We start from the raw sequence: 25,515 nt of genomic DNA, 5'->3' as shown, positions 1-25,515 counted from the left end.
ATATTTTAGAAATTTTTCTCTGTTTAGGCAATAATTACACCAATTTTAACATTCACATCTCTGAATCAACTTATAGCATAATTGTAATTTCAACTCGAATATATTGAGGGCTCAATATTTTACAATGCAGAAAAAATGCACAATCACTTTTATAATAATATTTAATTCCGTACATGCTGCGTACTGGTAATTTTATTGTATTTATATTTTTATTCAGTTATTTTTATGTTTGTTTATTGGTTTTTACGAGCATTTCTCTCTCTTTCATATTTAAATTAATGGCACAACACCGATAATGTTATATTTCATAATTTCGAGGTATTTTCCATATTTCCTGTATGTGTGTATACAAAATATTTTACTACCATTAACTTTATTTATATATTGTCTCAATCACTGCGAATTTGCATACCATTTAGAACGTCCAGCAGTTTTATTTTTAACAAACATTTATTTGTCATAAAATGCACATACATTATAATCTTCCGCGCTTTAATAGAACTTCTCGCCTTACAAAGGTTAATTTATTGCTAATTAAATTGTGCTCTGTGAATATTACGATCAGATTAACTGACTTGTTCCTTTAATGAATGAAATATGAATTATATCCGCTTGTATTCAAAACGTGACACATTGTTAATGTTTGAATGATAAACGCATAACTATCATTTACTAAACAACTAACAATGTTTATATTCGAATCTTGTAACATTTATATAATAACTTATACATAAATCGATTACACAATGACTATTTGCTTGAATGAGTTATCCAATTATATTGTAAACATTCTACTAAAATGGCTATAAGTCAATTTTTTCAACGAATGTTTCAGTTCATATGAAGAGATTCTCTACAATACAAGTATGATAAAGTCAATTTGTCAATACACAAGGATCGGTGTTGTCAGCAAAGAACTATTCAAGCCAAAATGTCATACTATAATTGAATTCAATAATTGGCAACAAACAAATATTGTCCAATCGAAAATCATTTTCAACATTTGTTAGAGATTAAGGAGAAATTAATAAACACTAATTCCTTATTAGTGCTTTCATCTTCTCAATAGTTGCTGCATTGGTCCTAAATACTCCGATTTTTCAGTGCCCCAATACAAACGAGTCCAAAAGATTGAGTTCTGGGTGTTTCGGTGGCTATTTAACTGTCTAAAAATATGACATCGAGATTTTCACCAACAGGCCTTTTGAAATTGGAACGCATTTTATTGAAATCTCAAGTTTTGTTTTGAGATATTATTATATAAGGTTAGAAAACAAAAATTTAAATACTGCATCTCAGACGATGACTATTATTTATAGAGATAGTTTGGACTTGAAATGTTTTTTTTTGTTTTATTTGCAAAGAATTTATTTTCCTTTATGGTATTTGCTTTGAAATTTCGTTTTCCAGAAAAAAAAAAACGAATGAGGTACAAAAAGGGCTCAGTTCACGTCTGGTACCTTGCTTAAACCAAACGCACTTACAAGCAGATACATTTTACTCGTCTATTTACGTTTTATAATTTAATATTCATTTGTAGCAAGTTAACAAGGTAAGTTCCAAGAGGAAAATAATTAATTGCATTTGTCTAAATAACGGCGTAGAATGCCGTCCAATTATTATAATGTTTCGATTGCCTTTTAACGAAACCTTTATCGCATAAGATATACATATTTATAAAAGTATTTATGAGAATGATAAATTTATAAAATGAGGTATCTACGCTTATGGTAGATTAAAAAAATTTGTCGGTAATGGTTTTTATATGAGTTTTCATAATCTGCAATTGATATTTTGTCATGAGAATCCGTTGTACAAACGAATGACTTGAAAGTTGATTACTTCATGACGCATAATTGTATTTGACATAATATTTTGCAATTGGCGTTACTTTGTTGTCCTTATGATCACAATAAAAAAAAGGGAATTCGTTAACATTCGCTCTTCCGCAGAATCTCATAAAAAAGTCATAAATAGTTCAATGTACTTTGTTTAGTCACATGATGGCAAAATATGCAGATGTTCACAGTACGAGTATTTAATCTTCACACATTTCCCAAATAAAAACAGTAAATTTTCGAAATAAATGATGTTCTCGAGTTATTGAAAATCCCAATGAGCGACATCAAAATATTGTATTTTTTCAATGGTTAGCAGTCAATGTTTATGAATTCCAATCCATCAAGTATAGCTTATGGAAAATAAAACAAAAAAACTTCGTTACAAATCCAATTTTCACAGAAATATATGATGAAAACTGAAAATAGAGCAATACTAAAACAATATTTATTGCAATCACCAAAATCGATTTCCATACGAAATATTACTTGAAAATTTATTCATTACTCCACACATTATATTACTTAATACGTTGAGACTCTTTTTTCATTTCATTTGTTGATCAACTTTTTAATTCAAATTATGGTGTCTCAAAGTGTTTAGCTAGTTAGCCATTAATTCTTATTATTTTAACTTTTTAACTGAATTATCTTCTAGATGGTCTCCTTCAGAGAGAGGGAGACAGAGATTCGTTCGTCCAAGTTCAAGGCCCTGATATAGGAGTAGCTCCTCTGCAAGGCTGGGATTGTGTTGGTTGCGTTGGGTTGTGTTTGCCTAACTATTTACGAAGGGAGATTTTGGCCAGAAGAAAACGAAATCGAAGCTTGTAAGCTTCGTGGAATGGAAGATTTATCTATCCTCTACGTATCGCATGACTCTTGTTAGTAAATATTAGTTGGAAACGTATGTCGAAAAATTTCTCAATATCTTCAATCCGGAAGAAATAGATTCAATATGTGAATAGTGATATTCCACCATTAAAAAGTATTTGAACACATCAACACTGCGTGACGAAACTGTCCCTGGAGACGATAATTCGGTTATGAAAATACGGGTTGATGTAGCGGTAGTAAAAAATCAACAATAATTCTAGAAAAGAATCTATTAAAATTTATTCGAGGTAACAACCTTTTCGACATAAATCAAAAAGCGTACTAGCACTGCTTGCACGTTATAAGATAATTTCGAAATGTTACCTGATATGCGATATACACCGTAGCGATTTAGAAGTTTAATCCCTCAGCCGCAATTTCGCCGGTGGTGGCTTAACAGTAATGTTATATTTGCCTGATTTATGGTCCCAGAAACCGAAAGTTACTGGAAAAGTTTGCTCGTATTTGCCGATCCACTGACTCGATTCTACATGACGATTTAATAATGTTAAAATATTCAGAAGAAGATATTGGTAATTGTTTTCTAGTATAATCAACTGGACTTTACATACATGTCTTCGTGGAATGTTTGTTGGATTTTGAGATATAGTCAAATTTATGTTTTTTTTTATTTTATGAGGGTTTTACTGCCGTTTGTATGGATTAAAACTGAAACAACAAGTTTTAACGAGTTTATTACCCATTAATGCGCATAAGTAGTCTCTAGTCAATCGAATAAAAGCTACAATACATTGAAAAATATACTAATTACCAAGTTATGGCCTCAGATATATCAGAAAGGTATCAGAAATTAGTTTTCGTCGCTTTAAAACAAGAAAAACATCAATGCTATTTTTATCCAAAATACTTTGAAAACATCTTTATGCTTTTATCTTTGCGAAAAGACAAAAATCATTGGGCAAAGTTAGCACAAACATAAAATTTAGACGTAGCGAATTAAATGAATCAAAAATGTAGAGCTATGCGATTTCTGACACAACCGGTTTTTAAAGCGTTTATGTCGCTTCAGCGCCCCCCGCTTGTTGTTTGTCATCTGCAGTTGCCAGTTGCTTTCTAACTTCCTGCGGGTGACGTTATTATTGTGTTCTTCTATTTTTGCGTTATTTCTTCCTGTTAAGTACAGATCCGCTGATATAACGGCGTTGAACTCCTTCACGTTGAGTTGTTTTGGACTATTTTTTTTTTAAAGTTATTCGTACTGATTTCACGATGGCTACATTCCCAAATCATGAGTACCCAGACATTGTGTACATTTACAGGTTTACTGAAGGAAATGCAGCTCGGGCGTGTGACTCTATGGTGAACGCTAACCTCGAAGGAGATTACCAAATGTCCAAGTGTTTCGCGATACATTTAGAAGACTTTCTGAATGGAGTACACTGCAGCACAGAGAACCGTGTCTCTGTAGCAGAACTGGGAACAGAAGGGACAAAATCCCCACAAAAAGAAACAAACAACCTTTCAAAGAAAGTTTTAGGTACTAACTTGATCATTAGTATATTTTTCAATGTATTGTAGCTTTTATTTGATTGACTAGAGACTCATTATGCGCATTAATAGGCAATAAACTCCTTAAAACTTGTTGTTTCAGTTTTATTTTATACAAACGGCAGTAAAACCCTCATAAAATAAAAAAACACAAAATTGACCATATCTCAAAATCCAACACCTCCTTAAATGCCTACATCGTTACCCCTAAGACATGTATATTGACAAAGACGGCAGTAGGTCAAAATCTGAAATCATATTCATATTCTACAAGATTCACCTATCAAACCTACGAAGAAAAGAAGCTATCAGACTTCAGGCCTTTGTCTTTGAGGAACTTTTTCATCTCAAATTTTAAAGAGTGATTACTGATTTGAATAATGTTTCTTGGTCTTCTGAAAACCAACTGAATACCGTAATATATTAAGGGAGGGTTTATTGTATAAATATATAACAAGAGGTTCGTTTTGAGATCTTGAGTTTTTGAAAAGTGGTAAAGATAATTGTGTACTCCAAAAGTCAGTCAGTCAGTCAGCTGGTAGCGGTGGCACATAAAACCAATTTTTGATGGAACCCGAAAGGTAGAGATCACATGGTGAGCTCATAGGCTATGCAAAGCAAGCTCTGTCATTAGGACCCTTGCGACCAATCCAGTGGTAGAGTATAGTGGCTTCCAACCAATCTAGAACATTCTCGCTCCTTACAAACTGTAAAAAGCGAAAAGCTTCCTTGTTTATTAATCGCCACTTCTGCTATTGCTGCTATCTAGCAAATTGGGGTAAAAATACTGCGTGCACAACAAACAAAACTGTTTGGGCTGCTCTTCCATTTGATATATCATCCAACCAATTATCGAAAGAAAAATTGACCAGTTCTTTAGATAATGTAGTGAAAAATGACATCTGGTATATAAAAAACAAAAATGATCAACCCGTGCCTCGTTATAATCATTTATCTCATCCCTCTCGTTCAGAAGCTGAAGAACTGAAGATAAGAACAGCACCGTTATTGAATTGAATCTATTTTATAAAAACTGTGATGTCTGTCTTATGTTTGTCTTTTTTATGATACATAATGACATGAATTGAAGTTCAAGTATCCGGAGGTCCAAGTCGTATTCGTATACAATTTCATTCTTATTTTATTGTTAATTTCATATAATGTGACTTTTTCATAGTTTTGTCATATTTATAACAAACTTTGTTAAAATTGATAAATAAATAAATTTATATCTGACCTTCTCTATTTATTTTAGATATTTATCACTTGAATGAATTGTGATGTAGACAAAAGTCATCACAAACTATTGGACAACGTATGAGAATAAATCATATATATCTTTCCAGAAAGTTGAGGTCAAAGAGCGTCATCTTGGTCGATTTTCTGTCATTTTAAATAACAAAGTTGAATCTTAGAAGATATAAAGTTTTTGTATTTCCGTATTTGATCAATAAAAATATTCTGTTTCTATTTACCATGAGAAATATAACCAATAAATTGAAATAAATATTCAGAAAATTGCTCTGGAAAGTGGCTCGCCCTATTATTAATCAAAAAGTGCTATGATAAATAATAATAAATTATAACAAATGCTGTGGTTGTCACATTGGAGTGAATATTGATGTTAAAAAAAAACGAAGTCCGTTTTCAACCTTCAACTGGAAGAAGATGATTCAAAAATTGTTTTAATCTAATTCAAATATGAATTACGAAACCAAAAAGAAGCAATTAGAACTTGGTTTGTCGTTTCTAGAAGTAGAATTAACATTTAATTGGTTGATTTTCTTATTTCTCATGGAGGTCTTAATATCTAGTAAGGGCTACAAATAATTCTTCAACTTACTGGATCACTACTTATATAATTTGGTGCAAATGAAGCAGTTTATCCTCGAACTAAGTAACGACGCTTATATTACGAAGTGAAACATCCACATTCTAGTATCGTCAATTCTTTTTCCGGTGGCAGATTAAAAACTCCTTCTAAATGAGTTTACGGCTCGAGAACCCCTGTACAAAATAGTGCTGCAGATTCGAATAGAAATAAGTTTTTCTCTCATGAAGATTTCGTAGATTTTCTAAAGAAATTAAGATTAATATGACAGCTGGAAATTGATTCACCTTCCTGTTGTCTCAAATTGCCACAGCTTATACATATTCTTCCAGAATTGATCATAACATCAATACCTTTTAATATATAATAATGCTGTAGCATGCAAGGAACTTCATATTATTTTCGTTGATAATATAGAATAATTAATGTATCAGTAAACAAAGTTTGTTGTTTTCGATAATAATAAAATTACTGTAAAACCGAAACTTGGAGATAGTTAATCAACTATGAATATTATAGATGACTGAGAATGTGAACTTTAATTATGGAGAAACTTCGAGAATTTTTAAAATTCCAACGCGTTTCATGGGTTGATGCGCATTCAAATTTTAGAAGTTCTCGACGTTTCGGCTCTCACCTTGAAGCCATTATCAATAGAAGGGTGGGGATAGGGTGGTTATGCGTTCATTGGTAAGAAGTGATCCGATTCCGTGGTCTCGATCTGTCTACTCCACGCAACTAATCACCGCTTTTTCTTGGTTGATTACAAGACCTCAATCTGCTTACTTGAACCCCTAATAATCCTGTCGTTTCTGAAAATATATAAACAATATATAAACCCCTTTTTAAGGATCGTGTGGAAGAGATACAATTTGCCATCTTCGCTCTTTCCCCATTACCAAAAAGACGACTTCGCTAAAGTGATTTTCCTCCTAATTTCTAGAGTTTTTGTTGAGGCCTGATTGTGCTTGGCTAGGCTTGTTTATTGGTGGATCTTTCATTAGTCATTAGTCATTAGTAGTCGATCATCTACTCATAAATCTAACCAACGCAGGATATAGAGTCTGCGATTTCTGCGATCAAGCCGATGACCTATGCGAGGTAAGCATGATGGTATCGTATGAGAACAAATGCAATCTGCTCTAACAATTGTTCAGAGTTTATGTGTCATTGAAGGTCTCTGAGTATAAACCACTCAAAAACCACCCTAGTTCTATTCACTAGGCGAAACAAATACTTTCCAAAAATCCTGAGATAGAACGGAGTCGAACTAGCTCTTGTGAAATATCTCTGGATAGCCTTCCAGCAGAAACTAACGTGGAGACAACATCTTCAAGCAGTAAACCATAAGGCAACCAACTTATGGATGTACAAATCCATTATGCGACCTATCATGAGCTATGCAGGTTTTATATGGTGGCCAAGAACAAAACCAAAATTGGGAAGCTAAAAAACCTCAACTCCTAGTCATGAAGACGTAGGGGAAAGAGAAGAAAATGAGAAACTAGGAATAAGACCTCATGTTTGGAAAAGTTTTTTTCCTATTCCATCAACAGCAAAGAAAAGCCAAGGAGAGTTACTGGAATGCTTACTGGACACTGCGTGGTGAAGTTCCATCTTGTAGCTTCTGTATAGAATTAAAGGAAACCGCGAAACAGCTCCTTTGTGAGTGCGAGGCAATCCATAAACAAAGATTACGGTACTTACATTCAAGTTTTTTAAAGTCAGAAGATATAAGCCGCATAGGCTCCAGACAGGTAGCCAAATTACAAAGTCGTTGCTGCATTACCGGTAAACAGTCTGGAGTACGAAATAGACTAATAGTTCGAAGTGTTGGCGAGGTAAATTCAGGACCTTACGCCCTAGTTCATCTAATTTAATCAGGTATTTTCAATATTATGAGGAAGTTTGTATCACTCCATACAATATGTGAATTTACCACAGAAGTTGATTCAAATCACCGCATGTAAATTAACCTTGGTAATTAAACTCGCAAACGTGTATACCCAAGTCCACATACAGTTACTCTGGCCAGAGTTGTAACAAATCACCTGTTACTTGACCCAATAATATTGCAGCAAGTCTAGATAATCAATTGTTTATGATCCTGTTAATTATCTGTCGGTATATGCGAACATGAGCGTTCATAGAGAGGGCATTCCATAAAACAAATCAGTATATAATTGATAATTTGAAGCTTGGTAAAAAGTTTATGAACCCGTCAATGAGGTTTTGGAATGCGAATGCAGCCAGCGCAGTCTATTTATGTAGTTTTGTGTAGTTTTGTCACAAAAATGTTGTTTTAGAGTATACCTACGAAAAATGTGTATTAATGAACTGATTTAGATTAGATTAGATTAGATTCCAATACGAAAATGATGCAACATTGATACAAAGAAAACTTTCTTTCATTTTCTGAAAACGATGGAAAAATTTTATTCATTTAAATATACATTAAACAGACATTAACTAACTAGAATATGAAGAAGTTTTTAGGTATGGCGACACTGATATGAATATGTCAAATCTGACATGAATTTTGTGATTTTTAATGGTGAACCTACTCAGAACGTTTTGTTTTACGAGTGCTGTTTGAGTTATTCAGAGATATTTGAAAAATTCATCTTGGTAAAAAAATGGAATTGATTGCAATGATTTTATGTTACTTTCGACATTTCATGACATTATTTTTATTAAACATTAAATGAAGAACATCAAAATAAATAGTATTTTTCAAATAAAAGCTTTTCGATAACAATTTCAAACATAATTTTTGGTTAAGAGGACCATAGGGTGTTTCATAAAAAAATATATTAGGACGCTGGGTGCCCGAGAAGGATTTTTAAACTACAAAAAAGAAAACAGTTTCAAGCTATTAACGAGACCTGTCATTTGATAAAGTTGTTCGAGTTTTTTCATTTAAAAACCAAAATAAATGTAATTTCATAGCGTTTAGTAGAATAGCATTAGGAAATTACGAACAAAAAAAATTTTTATTTGATGTATGAACAATAAAATTCACTTAGAAAGACCGCCCCTCCGGACCGAGAAGGTTCTGGCCGCGCAGTTAGGCGACCCGAAGTTAATATGGAGTTTAAATGGTAACATGGCGGGTTTCTTCAGGAACATACTGTATAAAATAAAACTATATGCATATAACAAATAGACAGGTAAGTACTTACTTTTCCGATACTGTTAATTACTGATTAATTTTCTTTTCGAAATTCTGGAAACAAATTCCCTCACTGGCCAACACTAATATCGATTCATGCAAGCGTTGCGGACAGGACGGCGACCGGCGCGGCAACGGCAAGTCTCGACGCATTGTACAAGTTTTTACAAGTGACATTAGCTTAATTTCTTAAAATATTATCTGCTTGTATGAATAGGAAAAACCAACATTTTAGCTTTTCACGATCAAAACCAAATAAATTTTCACCTCCGATCACGATTGTGGACCTCCATTATCTGTCACACCCAACGTAGACCCCCGTCTACATTCCCCTAGTGGTCCACTTTGGCCACTTTGGGAATCAAGGATCTAAATAATTTGAAGTCATTTCTCCATGTTATTAGGTTAACAATGCTGTATATGAAGAAAATCCAAGCATTTTTGTCGTCAATAGAAGAGAAACCTATTGTTAAATAAACCGTAATATGTAACTTAATAATATGATAATAAAATCTACTTCTATATATATATATATATATATATATATATATATATATATAATCTTTTTTTTTCGGCTAAGATAATAATTACTTTGCACCTTCTAGTATTTTCTCAAGTAAACTCTTTCAGGATCTACAGATACCAAAACTTGTATTGAAAGTATTTGATATAAATGTTAGTTATTATTTTATAATAATCATTGGTATTCATTCTATGAGGAAAACCATGTTGGTTAGTTGGAGCCTCATGGATTGGTGTCATTTCTTCAATACTCTACATTGATACGTAGCTTGTCAAGATATGGTGAATAAAATATATTTAGGCAGCCTCAACTTATTTCGAACTCTTGACAAGATTGTAACTAATGATTAAAATCATATTTCGAAGCAATCCAAAAATAATAATGACGACTAATGTTGTCACTTCAATATTTCTTCCGAGTTATAAGCATCTACAATAACATTTTTTAAGAGCATAAAATAAGATCCATTTGGAAAATTCTAGGAGCCGCAATTTTTTATAATAAATTTAGATAACAGTTCCAACTGATTACAAATTTCAAACATATAATGTGAATAGTGTATGAAAATTACTATCAAAGTGTCATAGACGACCTTGAATATCCTCCAAATCCTTTATTCATACTTACAAGCATTTAACAATATTTTCGTATAACAAAAAATGTTGATAATGTCGATTCATTGCTATTTTTAGTGATGGCGTCGAACGTTTGCCAAATTCCTTTCAATTGTGTCTTGTTCAATTGACATATGATAATGATCAAACATTATTTGACACGACATTGTACAACGTAGCAATTAAGCTACGTCGCATCTGTTAATATAAATTTTCCGGATTGATTGGAAACAATGTAAAATTTTCAAAATAGTTTCATGTTGTGTTATTCCTAGACATTCATAAATACGTATAAATATATTGTAATTATCTTTGTGTACACATGATGTGGCGGGAGAAGTTTTGATTCAAATTATTATTCAGAATCTGAAATGCTCTGAATGTGACACGTCCAGTTAAACCGGAAGCAGAAATCAAAATTCTCATGTTAAAGAGAACCTGATGATTCTTATTTTTGATCGATTTTTACAGGAAAATTTAGATGAAATTTGTGCACATATCGTCTTATACCAAAAATCGATTATCGAAATATTCCAACATTGCATTTCGATAGCCTAGCGTGAAAATCCATGTATGAAAATGGATGTTGATGAAAATAGAAAATAGATAAAAGGGAAGATACAATTCTCGAATCAACAACATATTGACGTTTTGCCAACAGTGTATTGGAGAGAGGACAATTTCGTTTATTGATTTTATTTACCAACTAATTTCCATTCCGTATAGGTCCACAAGATAAAAGAACACTTGCACGTACCACCTAATACTTGGTGTGCAGTAATACGATGTCATTTGATCTGCTCTGTCAACTCCAGATATACTGTCTGGATATTGAATAACGAAAAAGGGTTTTATCATAAAAATTGTTCTACATTCGAATGCTCCCTTTCAATATACTGCCCTACACTCGCCACGCATCTTTCTTTACGTTTTTCCTATTGATCGAAGTCTTCTTTGGTGAGGGCCTTCGGGAGCTCTGCCGTTTTTTGTTTAACCGCTTCCATCGACTCAAATTGGGTTCCTTTCGAAGCAGATCTTTTTCTAACCTTTCAAGGAAATCTAAGTAGACCCTTTGAAGCAAAAGCTTTTGGTTAGGAGTCAGATTTTTTGGCACTTTTGTCATGTGTAATTTCTCGTGTAAAATTTTTCTAACCGTTTCTTTATCGGCGTTTACAGCCTCGACAATCATCAAAGTTATGCTTTGAACTGTGTAATATCTCTACTTTTTAAATAAGTATGCTTTCCAAGACACAAAAAAATTCGATTTGTAGATGATACATCGCCCATATGAAATGTAGAAAAACTATTCATGTCTCCATAATTCCGTTCAAACAATAAAAGAATGAAAATGCATCCAATTTATTTGAAATTTTCACAGTTGTGACCATGAAACGTTTGAAATTACTGTGAATGCAATAAAGATCTTTTATCATTCATTTTAATTCATGCTTATAGCTCTGCAAAATACGTTTAACTAAATAATAGTGATAAAAAGGACTGGAATATAATTAAATTTATGAACTTCCATTATTCGTATTTTATTCATATACTCGAAAGATAACGTAAACATTTTCAACTACATACTTAAATAAAATACGAGGGTTGCTACTTGAGTTTTGAGATATGGCAACACTGATACTAATATGTCAAATCTGACAATGCTAACTGCGAAACCAGAAATGGTTACATATAATAAAACTAAGTCTGGCGTCGACGTTGTCGATAAGCTCTGCGCTTCATACAACGTTTCTAGAAACACATGTAATGCACAAGCGGTTTCAATCGGATATAGACATGAGAAAATGCGACGTCGCCTCTTTCTTCGGAAACTGGGTGACGGATTAACTTTCCCACAACTTCTCAAGAAGTCTAATGACACAAGGAATGCCACGTTCTCTTTCTGAAGATCTCAGAAGATTCACACCAGCGGAAGAACCTGATGAAGAAGCTGGACCAGTGACTGAAGAAGATACCGTAGCACCAACAAAGCGTCGTCGTTGTGCTTTACGTTACACATCACGAACAACCAGATTGACCAGAACCATTTGCAAGAATTGTAAGCAATATGTGGAGAGCTTTCAACTCCAGTATGCACTCCACGTCACTCAAGGTTGCAAGGAAAAGAAGACTCGAGTGAAGATCAAATAAAATATCGTTTTTCTAAATGTTTTCATTTGAAATATTTCCAAGAATATATATTTATCATGTGTAACAATAAAACCATATCCAATTGTACATATTTTCAGCTCAACTCAACTCAACATAATTACAAAGAATATTTCCATTGAAACTTTGCTAGCCTATAATGAGTGGTCGAAGTGAGCCCTCGCACTCGGCTTCGCAATTTAAAAGGCCTCTTCAAATGGGATGCCATCAAACTTAAAATCCCTGTTTATGGAACTTGAAAAATATTTGGTCACACTGGTCACAGACTACCATTCGTCTACCTCAAAACTTGAGTAGCAAATGCAGCTATATTCTGAATAAAATTATTTCCCTCACTGTATATTTCAATATGGTATGAATTCAACAAAGTACCGGGAAATGGAAACTGGCCATTTAATCTTCGATACAATGGAAATAATCAACCGAGTTATACCCATTCTTTTTTCTAATTAATACGGTATCTAAAAGTGTTTATCATTTTCCATTTCATATGTTAACTTTCCGAATGGATTCTGAGATTGAAACATATACATTTGCGTTGTTCGCGTATAGAATAGAATAGAGTAAAAATATCGTAATGAAGTATTTCCACAGGGCGTGGTACGGTACAGATATTCTTCTGCTATATTGATACGAACAAAGCAAATATATAGATTTCAACATGTCAGGACTTATTTAGAATACACAACAATAAAATTTCGAGACCATGGATACATAAGTATTCGGAAATTCAATAGAGTTAGTACACTTTGCCACAATCCCACTGCGAAATGGCTACGGCTCAAACTATATATTGCGTATCGCAGTCAGTTCTCTCTAGAAATATTATCGAATTTAAACAGATCCCGACCTCTCGCTCAGCGAAGACTTAGAAGGCATCTTTCGTGTTATCTACCAGATTTTATTGTCATAGTTATACCTGAATGAAACTATGTATTTTGATACGATATAAAGGTGAAATAATTTTTTTAGGGGAACTGAATTTTCGTTGTTCGTTATTTGCAATGAACTGTTTTCAGAATTCATTGTGGGCTGGCAGATATACCTTAACAGATTCATGCCTCTGTCTCATTTCTTTCAAAACTAATGGAAGCCCAACATTGACGATAGAATTCTTTGTTGTTATATTCTATTGTTATATAAACAACCGCTTTTCCATTCCATTCTGTGAAAAGTAAGTGTGAGTAAACGAAAATGAAAAAGAATAGAATATATTATGTCAAATAACCTTATTACCAGTATTTTAGTTCCATATCTCGTGCTGTGGAACGGTATTCGGCACTACTATTAAAGCGTAAAAGCAGAGTTGAATTTATTGTTTCATCGTTACTATTATTAATTTTTGTAATGCTTCTTTTGCACGCGAACTAATCGTTTGTACATACCGAGATAACAGGAGATATTCTCCAGGAAAAAATGTTCTTCAACATACGTAGATGAATATCAACTAGTTAACAAAATCATGTTTCCGGTGGATGTTGTTTATGTTCTCGAAAAATTAGCGAGTAACGCATATTCATATAGAAATAGTTTATTCACTCGTAAATCAATGCACAATAGATTTAAGCAAGTTTTTTATTAGAAAAAATATTATAAATATGAATACTTGGCATATTTTCTTATCGCTAATTTATTATCACGTAGAATTTTCATTACGGATGTTTGCGAGATATCAAGTTCCCTGGATATTTGTCTAGTTATCAAGTGGATCGTCTTCTAACAGGAGACAAACATCTGAAGATTTGTTTATAGTTGATGCAATTTCTCTGCGCCCTGATCTGGATAAGTTTCTTGTGGACTTCTACGCCTATCACCATATCTTAATGAACAGAAAATTTGAACTAAGTACCTCGATTTTAAAAATAATTTCTCCGATCCCTAGTAACCAATTGCGGCTTGGATTGATTTGTGAAACATAACAGGATCAATATCAATCCAAAAGCTATTAAAAGTTTCCGAAGAGTCTCAGGGAATAACTGAAAGTTTTGGAAAGTTATTGATAATACGGTTGATAGCGGAGATCATTTTTCATTCAATTTACTTCAAGTTTTGATAACAAGATTATCAGGTATTTCTCAAACTTCGATTATAAACTGTAAACATATTACCAAAACTAGGTTAATTATTATCATATAGTGTGTGTAGTTGTTATGGAAGACGGCGTCTTACTCATCACTAATTGAAGAACAGCAATAATCTTGAGAAAAGTGTTATTCTGAAGGTTTGTTTCCAAAGTATTGAGCCTACTTTTATACATCCGTATAGGTGTTATTCCTTACTATTCAAGTGACATTTTTCGAAGTAATCCCCTTTCGATTAGATAAGATTTCCCAAAGCAGTGTTTCACTTTTCATATTGGTCTCCAGTGCATTCGTAGGATTAGCCCCAACAATCTTTTTATCTTCGAACTGGTTCTTCCAAATTTAATCTGATGATTTCTTTTAGTTATTTCAGATATGTACGAGGATTGGCGAAGTATTAGGAATTGGTTCCTTATTAGATAAAAAATATTCGGTGAATGCCCTATTATGACGGAACAGAAAGCAACTCAAGTGAACTAGTTTTCAATGTTTTTTCTTCTTAAAATAAAATGGATTAATCAAAGAGAAATCGATCTGTATATTAATGTCAACACTGTTATAGACTAGACCGTGGAAGTGAAGAGATTACAAATATTGATTATCCACTGTGAATATGACGGAAATTCATGGTATACAAATGAGGTTAGCTATTAGAGAGGTTGATAAGAAAACAGTGTATCAAATTATTGTTTAGATCTTAGTAATAGTACAAAAAATATATTTAAGGAGATAATAATCTTATATAGGGTGCGATAGATGATGAATCACTTCAATGAAACAATCCATCACCTATTCACTCATCGAAAGTGTCCAAAATCAGCTTGAGGTTTTGCCACAAAGTTGAGAAACGATGAGAACAATTGGAGTTTTTTTAGTGAAAAAATTTCGTGCGTATTCAAGATAAGAAGCGTTGAAGAAAAATATTTCTGGTGATATAATTGTGGAAACTATTAGGAAACTATCGGAATAATGACGATATAATAATATTAACTATAGGGTGATTAGACACTATTTTCATTAAAAACAGAATATGTAAAAAATTAAAATACCTTATAAATTGTATATATATGAAACAATACAAAATTCAATGAGAAAATTTAATAATCAAATAAGTGATTATCAAACTGGAATAATAACCAAATCCTTATATTCAGTATGCTTTGATGCTTTATCCTATACCGTTTATATGAGTAATTAATTCAGTTGAAGAATCAAAGTGAGCTTAACTATAGAATAAATTCATGAATTCCACCCGTTTCCTCAAAGTTTAGATTTTCATTCAACACTCCCAATTAGATTGAATACGCAAAATGAAACAGTATGTTAGATATTTTATATTCAGCTTCGGGTAACTGACGCTTAATTTTTCACTTAATATTATCAACCAATTATACAACCACTTAGTACCACGCGTTCCAGACAGACACTACCAATGTTGGTTGAGTGTAAATGTGAATAGAATGAATATCACTAATGGATCCAAAAATTCCCATTCGGCAATTTTGCTGCCAACACCATAACTTTCGCAGATGGAAGAGAATCAAACACACGATAACTTCAAAGAGTGGCTTCTGCTAACAATTATCCTCTTGTGAAAGACGAGAAAGAAAGGAATAACATTCGGAGCTCCTTAAGGGTTGAATGGAGCATAGAGATCGAAGGAGACAATCTATGTGAATCAATGTAGCAACAACCAGAAATGGCTTTGATTTGTTGAACGATCGTATGCTGGAAAGGTCTCTGAAGAGCTTATGGCATGGTTCCTTTGATGAAAATGTAATCTAGAGTACAAAAAGAGAATAGTTGCCTCTATAGAAAATGAAGAGCCTCATCGCTTTTATATGAGATGAGTATTAACACCAAACTAATTTCATCGGAGGAGTTTGAATATTTTGTAATAAGGACAACTACAAGTCATAACAGAACTTTTTCAAGATATTTTGGTAAAAAATGAAGATTGCAAACTTATGAATCGGATGAAAAGTAATGAAATGAAATGAAAAATAGTGGAATCTTCAAACAATGTGATGTGAAGGTAGATATGGAAAAACCCTCACATTTCAATCTGCCTTTACTGAAGTCAGAGATAGAACTACAACCAATAAATTGACTATTCCAAATAACCGCGACGGGTATTGCTAGTTACCTATAATTTCGTTACTTATTGGGGTTTCCTTCTGTATATTAGAATTTTATATTTATTTTAGTTATTTGTATGTTTGTTTTCTAGTTTTCACAAGGTTTTGTTCAAAGATTGTAACAATTTTTTGACAATAAGCGATTTCTCTTTCGCAAATTCTCAACATTACTGAATCGTTTTAAAAAGCTATATGAAATTCTGAAAATAACGAAGCCAAAAAATATGATGTGTTTGTTGAGAATGTCCCTTGAAAATTTCAAAACCACGAGATACAGTATGTCTTTAAAGTAAATATGCTGTATGCTTATTTGGATAAATTTAAAAACAACATTAGAGCGTATTCAGAAAAGCCATGAGAATGTTTTTATCAGGAACTATTCATTCAACATTTTCTAAGCCCAATAGATATCGAAATATTTGTAAAATCGTAACTTTATGAACAAATTGTACCTTTTTTTATTTGTAGGAAGTATGCTATTGAATTTATATTTCGGAACCGTAGTGATAGAACTAGAATTTCTCGATTTTTACGTCACACAATCTAAAATAAGTCCTAAATAGAACAAACCAGGATGAAATTCAGAGGAAGCAGCATATTCCACGGCTTATTATAGGGCCGACGCGAAAATCAATCCTGCAATTCCATTAATGGTAAGTTAGGAACACATTTCCAATTGTCAGCGCTCGAAAACAATAGTTGGATGTCAACTGAACTGGGTCACAATTGTAACTACTAGTGTGCAAAATTATACGGGTTTACGCTCTTCTGCACCGCGTTAACCTATTCCATTATATTTCCGAAAAAGCACCGGAATAGGCTGATGTAATTAGCTTAGCTCAATTCAGAATTAAATTTGAGTAAAATGTGAAACAGACATTCATCTGATTTGCGTGATTTTGTCGATTCAAAATTATGTTTCTGAATTATACAAAATCACAAAAATTGGACCAAGATCTGTCACCTTCTGTTTCTTATTGTTGTTTGATTCTGAACCATGTACGTTATTCGAACTAACAAACATCAAAATAAAATTTCACGCTGGTTCTCTTATGGATCGATCAAACATATTTTGGTTCATATTTCGTCGGGTTACTGCCAAAAGTTGAGTACTCCATTAGATTAAAAAATGTTCGAAAAACATACTAACAAAACCTGGATAAGTTTAGGAATTTTTGTTTTGTTACTTACTTTGATTTTTTTCAATTATTTAACGACGATTTCTCAAAATTTCAAATTATGGAGGTACGACGAATTATCAGTTTTCGAAAAATGGTTAAAATTTATTACTTTGTAGCTTTGATTCTCAAACAATAAAATCGACTGAACCAATTTTCAATCAAATTTTCATTGATTGTACTGTGAGTTAGCTCATCACAAATTCCGTCACTAGTCAACACAAATATCCATTGACTTTTCTTCATGAAATTCCGAGAAAAAATTAGTAACGTTTATCCTTGTCATTCGTATTTATATTTGTGGAAAATCAAACAAGTTCATGCAAGATTTAAAACACATAAACCTCAAGTAATATTAATTTACACGTCTGAACAAGCTTGGCGGACGGGATGACGGCCAGCGCGGCAACGACAAGTCTTGACGCGTTGTATTGTTGTATTCATGGACTTCCGCTTACGATTTTTCATCACACCCAACGTAGACCCCCGTCTAATCTCTCGCGGACCCCTGGTGGTTCACCTGAATCACTTCGAGAATCACGGAGCTGAATTAATAAATTAATTATCTCATTGGAAATGGATCTTAATACAACAGTGGTATTCGTTAACACCACATACAAAAGCTGCCTGTCCAGAAACGGTAGTAATTTTTACTCGGAGTTTTGCGAAAAAGAAAGATAAAACTGCTATCAGTTTGATATCTCGGGACTTTTTCAATCAATTAATGACTGTAATAATACCAAATAGCGCTTTGTTCTTGATTATTCGAAATTCTGTCTGTAAAATGCATAAAGGGAATAAAGTCTATTCCACGCAGTATATTGTAAATGTGTAAGTTAATTGAATCAATAAAGTTTCAAAACAACAATGGAAATTGTGCAGTGACCTTAAAGTCATTAGTTTTGTTCGTGAGTTTACAAGGTATATTTTCCAAATACTTTTGTTTATTTTGTCTGTAAAATCGCGGGGTTGAAAAGCATGTTGATGCAAGAAATGAATGGTTCATTCGAAACGAGTTAACTCCGGGTAAAATAATTATCAATTTAGTGACTTTTGAAAAGCGTCGTCAGGAATTTTTGTACGAAAAGAGTTTGATATAATACGAATATGTCAAATTCGACATCGCCATCATAAAGTTTGAGATTTTTGATGGTGAACGTAATCAGATCAGGTGTATCTAAGTTGCTCACAGGAAAATATTCATATTGACCAAGAAATGAAAGAATTTTGGTAATGAATCACCATTTCGAGGTGGTGTTTCGAATTCAATCGTGTTAGCACTTCGCTATAGGATTAATTTCGTCCAAAATCGGCTGTTGTGCTAGAAAACATCGATGCTATGCACACTTGGCTATTAGTTTCACTCGCATACAAATTTTGCATGAACGTTTGGCTGTCAAAAAAAATTTGCTCGCGTTGGATTTCAAGAACTGCCGCATAATTTCAATGGCGGTACTTCAAAAGATCGTAACAGCCGTCAAATCATTTATCTATGCATATGAACCCCAAAATTAAACTACAATACACAAGACATGAATCGAGCCAATTCCAAAAAAAGTACTTAGAAGCAAATGATCGCCTGTTTTTTCGGATTAACTGCACATGTCTTCACCGTTCCATTAAGCCACGTAGGTCGGTCAATTTGGAATGGTAAGCCACCATTCGTTTGCCACAACATCGAATTGATGGGTCCTCCACCGTACAGTTTTTTTTTTAGCATCCAATGATTTCTTTTTATTCCCGCAAAAAAAAAAATTGCGAGATCAACGTTTTTCTACACCTGAAGAAGCGGTTGATGAGTTCAAAAAACATGTTTTTGTGGTACCTATATCGGAATGAGAGAAGTGCTTCGACAGAATAAGAGAAATTAACTCAAAAGAATGGAAGAATGTCAAAATTTGTCATTTTTAATCATTTTATTATTGTTCATTTTTATCAATTTGCTTACTAACCTAAATGAATAAATAATAACTTTAAGTGGGATTTTAAGAACCGTGTGAACAGGTGAAAATTTTTATTTTCCTCATAATCTGTCGATGAAATAATTCACTGATTGTGAGAAGCTTTTCGATTTGATGACAAAATGGAAAAAATTTTTGCTTTTTTGGTATCTGCTGTTTAATAGTCGTTGAATAGAAACCGGAGATAGATTAGATCATATCCAACTTTATTACTTTTTCTTCATTCAACCCAACGTTAACTTATAAAGTAATTTATTATCAGTTCGATACTATGAGAAGATGTATGGTAACTGAATGTTCATTACTCAAAGGAAAAGTCACGTTACCAATATCTCGACTAATCGGATGGTATTGAAAAAACCATATAGTGGCGTTATCTCATATACTAACGTAAAATGAAATGCTGAAATGAATGATCCCGGCAATCTGGAAATCCGAGAATATACCCTGAAAATAGGGCGGGTCGCATCCATGCACTAAACTGTACACTATCTGAAAAAGGCTGGCATTTTGGTAAATGATAAGCTTGAAGCTTGAAAAGAATTAGGGGAAAATATATTTGTTGAAAACGGTTGAGTTCGCAGAATTACGTGATGTAACTAGTATTCAATATATTTTGAAATTCAAATTGAACTTATATCGATGAATCGCGAGTTGTAGCTTTGGTAGCTATTGATATAGAAACAATAATCAAAAGAGACCTAAAATCAAGACAACAACAACAACAAAAACGTATAAAATCGATAGAAATCCTTCAAATTAAGAATAGACGAAGGATAAAATATTTGTTTCTAATATTTGAGCCAATATTCATAAAGTGTATTGACTTTCCTGGAATCATACCTCAGTCGAAAATACGTACTTTCGACATCGTTGGTAAGGAGGAAAGCTTTACATTCATTTCCTGCTCGAATGATGGAGCTTTATGAAATTGATTCCCTCGGAAAAGTTTGCTTAAACTTTTCAGATGTATTCGAAGCCTACCTATATATTTGCAGCTCGAGCGATACGTGCCGCATGCTAAATACGATAAGAAATTTAAGAAATGAATAAAAGAAAAGGAATTTATTCAATGGTAGACCGGAATTGAGAAGAAACGGTATATAATATTGATAGCCCGGATCTAGGTTCAGAGTCGGGGTTACAAATTTCTGTTCTTGTAGTATAAAATATCTTTCATTTCGAACTAATGTTTTAGCAATTAAAACCGTATCTAAAATAGCGTTAACCCTTCATTAGTCACGATGTTAGATGGATGGTTATTATTTTCCCGTTACTTTATGGTTTTGAGTGTAGATGTTAGTATCAAACCCTCTGTAGTTTCATAGAATTATTCGGCAGTTTCAAGGTCCTAAAATCACAACCAAATTAGAACGAAATGAAGAGATACTTAACCTCACAAAAGCATTTTGATTTTTTTGAAAACGAAATAGTTTTCCAAGAGTCGGCTTGAATTTGCACTGACGGAAATTCGCGAGCGGATGCTCGGCTTTGAGATTTACTCAGAAGTAGTGGCTCCAACGAAAAAATGACTCGAAACCATTTTTGTAGAAAACAAATTTTTTCGAATCGCTTTTAGTTTTCAAGTTATTTGCGTTTCAAAATTTCGAAAAGAAAAAAAAGAGCAAAGAAAAAATGTATAGGAGAGGTGAGAAAGATACAAGAAAGTTAAGGATAGCAAAATAGTAAGAACAAATACAGGACGGCATCAAAAGAAGAAGTTGAGCTAACAATATATAAAGAGGAAACTCTGAAGACATGAACCGATGCGTCCATTTGCTCTGATATCGCCTATTTTGATGATACGGCAACTACTATTTGTAAGGGGGTATAGATCTCATTTATAATGGAAAAAAAATCCTGGGGTTAGATCGAAAACTTTTCAGGCAACCCCCTAAAACCGTCAGTACCAACTTTTTCTTGGTTTGAACTTGTACGAAATAGAAAGAAAGTTAATTCTTTGAGTTGATAATCGCTGGAATTGAAAATTTGTAAGAACAATTAATATAAAAACACATGATTTCGTGCATTTGAGATAAATTTTCATCAATTATTTTCGAAAACACACCATTTTCGCTAGTATTTCTGGAATATTTCAGCATTCACTTATTTTTAAAAGCTATGGGGTAGTTCGAAGCACTGTTCCCTTACGTTCTAAGAAATTCAACCGGTTTTGAGCTCCCAAATATCCATCCGTAATTAATACACAACTCATAGTAGAAATTTCTGTTATTTTGATACAAATTTCACCTTCAAATAAAAGTAAATAGTCAAAAATTTATTTCCAGAAAATTTGACATTAGAGAAGAATGAAAAACGACTTCCAGTTATTAGAGAACAACTAAGAACCCCTATTTTGCAAACAGGTTATTTTCAGATGGATGCACTCCAATCAAATACGAAAGTTCTCCAATTTTTATGGCCGATCAACTCACGCCTAAAGTGTTTACGACAAATAAAAATAATTGGTCGTAGTCGTACACTTATTTTTAACGTTTCGTTGATATATATTTTCGTATGGAGCTTTCGTACACCTGTTAGCAATTTTTCAAATACTATTTGGATATTGTGAAGGAACAAATTTTCTCTAAATATAATTTTGATTTATTTTATGATATAAGATATAAATCACGTCATGTTCGTTCTACTATTAATCGACAGTTTTTTTGCCTCTTCCAGATTAAAAAAAAAAAAAACATTATCACAGATCTGTATTAAGAAAAGGACAAGCCGGGAATAAATTCGAATTGAACAAAAAATCTCTTCACCATTATCAATGATGTGATCACTGGGACGTTCAGACCGGCGGCGTGGTCATCTTGATAGATTCCAAACCAGTCTGTTTATTTGATTGCGTTTGTTATCCAGTTATTTGAGCTATTCGAGTCAATTCGAAACGTATTTATTTTGTTTTTTGTCTATGATTATCATCCGTTATTCGATGCTTTCAATTTTCCCAAGAAGTTAACCTAATCACGGTGCTTTACAAACGACTCTAAAGAACAAAAAAAAAAAAAAACAAAGAAAACAGTATAAAATTAGACAATGAGAAACGGAAAACAGCAAAATTTAGAAGATACCATATGCAGATGAAATAGTAATGATTATAGAAGACAACTAAAACATGTATAATGAATATAAGAATGAATGAACACAAGACTGAAACGATGATAATAAGCTGATAGGAAAAAACACAAAAGATAATACTAGAAGAGTCAAAAATTTTGAATCCCTTGACATATTGTTACCACGAGATGCAGGATTGGATAAAATAGAAACTGAAGGACTGTACAAACAGTTGATTATTCAACTGAAAATATAAATTTTTTGTTCATGTTCGGAGGAGGTAATGTAAATGTAGGGTGATCTATTTGAAATAACAAATTTCTTTATTTGACAACAATGTAGATATCGCCATGATACAGGTCGTATCACAAGATCTTTGCGCACAAAAATTTATAAAAGTCGTTTCCGAGATAATTGAGGAGCTCTATACACAAAACTCGCTCTGTACAATAAATTTCAAACAAAAGTCTTGGGACTTACAATAAGTAACTGAAGGACGGGACCCTATCCGGTGAACTGTCCTATAAATCCTGGAAGTTCGAGATTATTGCTTTCAACTGTTTCACTACTAAACACACTTGAATTACAACAACTGCACTGAACACATAGTAATAAATGACTGTCAACTGTTTTTCTGGCGAATAGATTAAATTTTGATATTTTCACAGCTGACCTGGATTTATTTTTATTTCTTGCTGTTGTTTTTGATAAACTCGGTGTGTAAGTAGGTTTTAATTGAGCGAGTGACTTCTTCCTGTTGTATTCCTGAAAAAAAAAATAAGATTATAATATTGAATGAAGTTTAAATGATAACAGATTGTTCTAAGAAACATACTGGGTATTGCGTTAGTGAGATAAACTGAGGATCTTCTATGTCCTTCAAACCAACTAACTTCAAACACCCCAAAGATCGCTCGAATAATGTGATTTTGGATAATCACATCATACCAAACTTCAGTTATTATTCCAATTCATTTAAGTAGTCTCTAATTATGAAAAAATTGGGTTTTTCGAAGTTTTTGATTTACACTATCCAATGCATCAATAGGATTTAGAAGAAGTTTCGAAAATTGGCGTATGGTTCTTCTGACAGTGACTTGAAAAAGTCTAATCCAAATATTTATGGAAAAAATGGACTTCTCAGTTTTGCTCTAATTTTTTTATTACATTGCAGTTAAACTATTTCATGCGAAATTGGGAGAAAATTCAGCATAAAGCAGCACAACAATAGAAAATAGAGATTTTGATGAACAAAAAACTCACTGACTATTTCAATTATTTTGATATTTTGACGGGAGAATTTTCGATTGAAAGTATTAAGTGAAAATTAAAAAATAAAAATTTAAAATCAAATGAATTACAATATATTTGAGACATGAAAAGGTACGTTTTAACCGAACTTCGTCGGGAAAAGATTTTTGTGTAAAACATGAGAATAAAAAACCGGAAACTTGTTTTGTGAATGTCTCAAATAAATTTTGAGGTTTTGTGAAAATGTCTGCATACAAACGATGTATACCTTTCTATCATCCCCAACTTTTTTCCATAAGACCTGCAGGAAATCGAGATCAACGGTTTTCACCCTCAAAAACTCACCCCCTCTCCCTTCTCGTCCACAAATCACCCGTAGATTATTTTTCCTTTTATTTTCATTGTATCCTGATAAATTTCGAGAACCAAAGTCAATTCAGAATAAGTGATTCATAAACATTGAAAGCTAGTACTATTTTTTTTTCTTGAATTGACTAAGAAATTTTATTCTATACAAAAAAATGTTGTTGATGTCCCTCAGTATGTTGTCGATTAAGTGCCTTGACTGACATTAATGTTCGTACTCAATTATTTTTACCACTACCAGCATTAAGACATTCTGAGAAAATTCATCTAAGTTGTGTGACCTTAAAATTGCGAGTGTTATTTTTGTATCTGATTTGGCAGATACATAATAACATCGAATAAATTACAATTAAGGTCATTTCAAAATAATAATGACAGCAGTATACTATTTTTGGAGTGGAATTTGTTCTTCTGAATACATCCTTGTAAAATTGATGTAAATGCAATTTTCCATACGTACTCAATATTTTCTTTTGAAATGGAATCTTCTATAAATCAAGACTTTTGTATATAGATTGTAATGTTTGTTTCCAATAGGTGATTCTGCTTGGAAACGAGCCAAACATTTGAAATTTCAACATACACACTTAAAAGGTCAACATAAATTTCTAGTCTTATTAAGTTTTCACGGGGTGCTAAAAAGTTATCGCTAAAGTTTATTTGAATACTATTTTGAATAGGGTTCTTGCAATGGTCGGTAATGTGGGTATTTAACATATTTAAAAATTTTTATTACACTTCTTATTTATGAATTTAGGTTGAATTACATTATATTGTAACTTAAAATATTATAAATCGCAAATATAAATTGATTAATGATAATTTGAGTAATAACACGTGACCGAAAACATGTTTCTATTGGTTACTGCGGCTATGACGTAGAAAGTAAGTAAATACTGAAACGTGATCGCCGCGTGTCGCCTTTCAAACGCCATTCTGTTGTCGTGA

At 32.8% G+C, this 25,515-nt stretch overlaps 1 protein-coding gene across 1 annotated transcript in view; it reads right to left on the bottom strand.

The window, feature by feature from the left end:
* LOC130898858 (octopamine receptor beta-2R) overlaps positions 1 to 25,515 on the bottom strand; it is a 161,276-nt gene that overhangs the window by 53,467 nt on the left and 82,294 nt on the right. Inside the window, exon 2 of the mRNA XM_057808419.1 lies at positions 23,431 to 23,715. The gene's annotated coding sequence lies outside the window, so the exon portion shown is untranslated. The remainder of the gene's footprint in view (positions 1 to 23,430; positions 23,716 to 25,515) is intronic.

This window comes from Diorhabda carinulata, chromosome 10, assembly GCF_026250575.1.
Source record: "Diorhabda carinulata isolate Delta chromosome 10, icDioCari1.1, whole genome shotgun sequence".
Classification (NCBI taxonomy): domain Eukaryota; kingdom Metazoa; phylum Arthropoda; class Insecta; order Coleoptera; family Chrysomelidae; genus Diorhabda; species Diorhabda carinulata.
The sequence above is the reverse complement of the archived record's forward strand: the minus strand, read 5'-3'. Positions and strand labels throughout refer to the sequence as shown.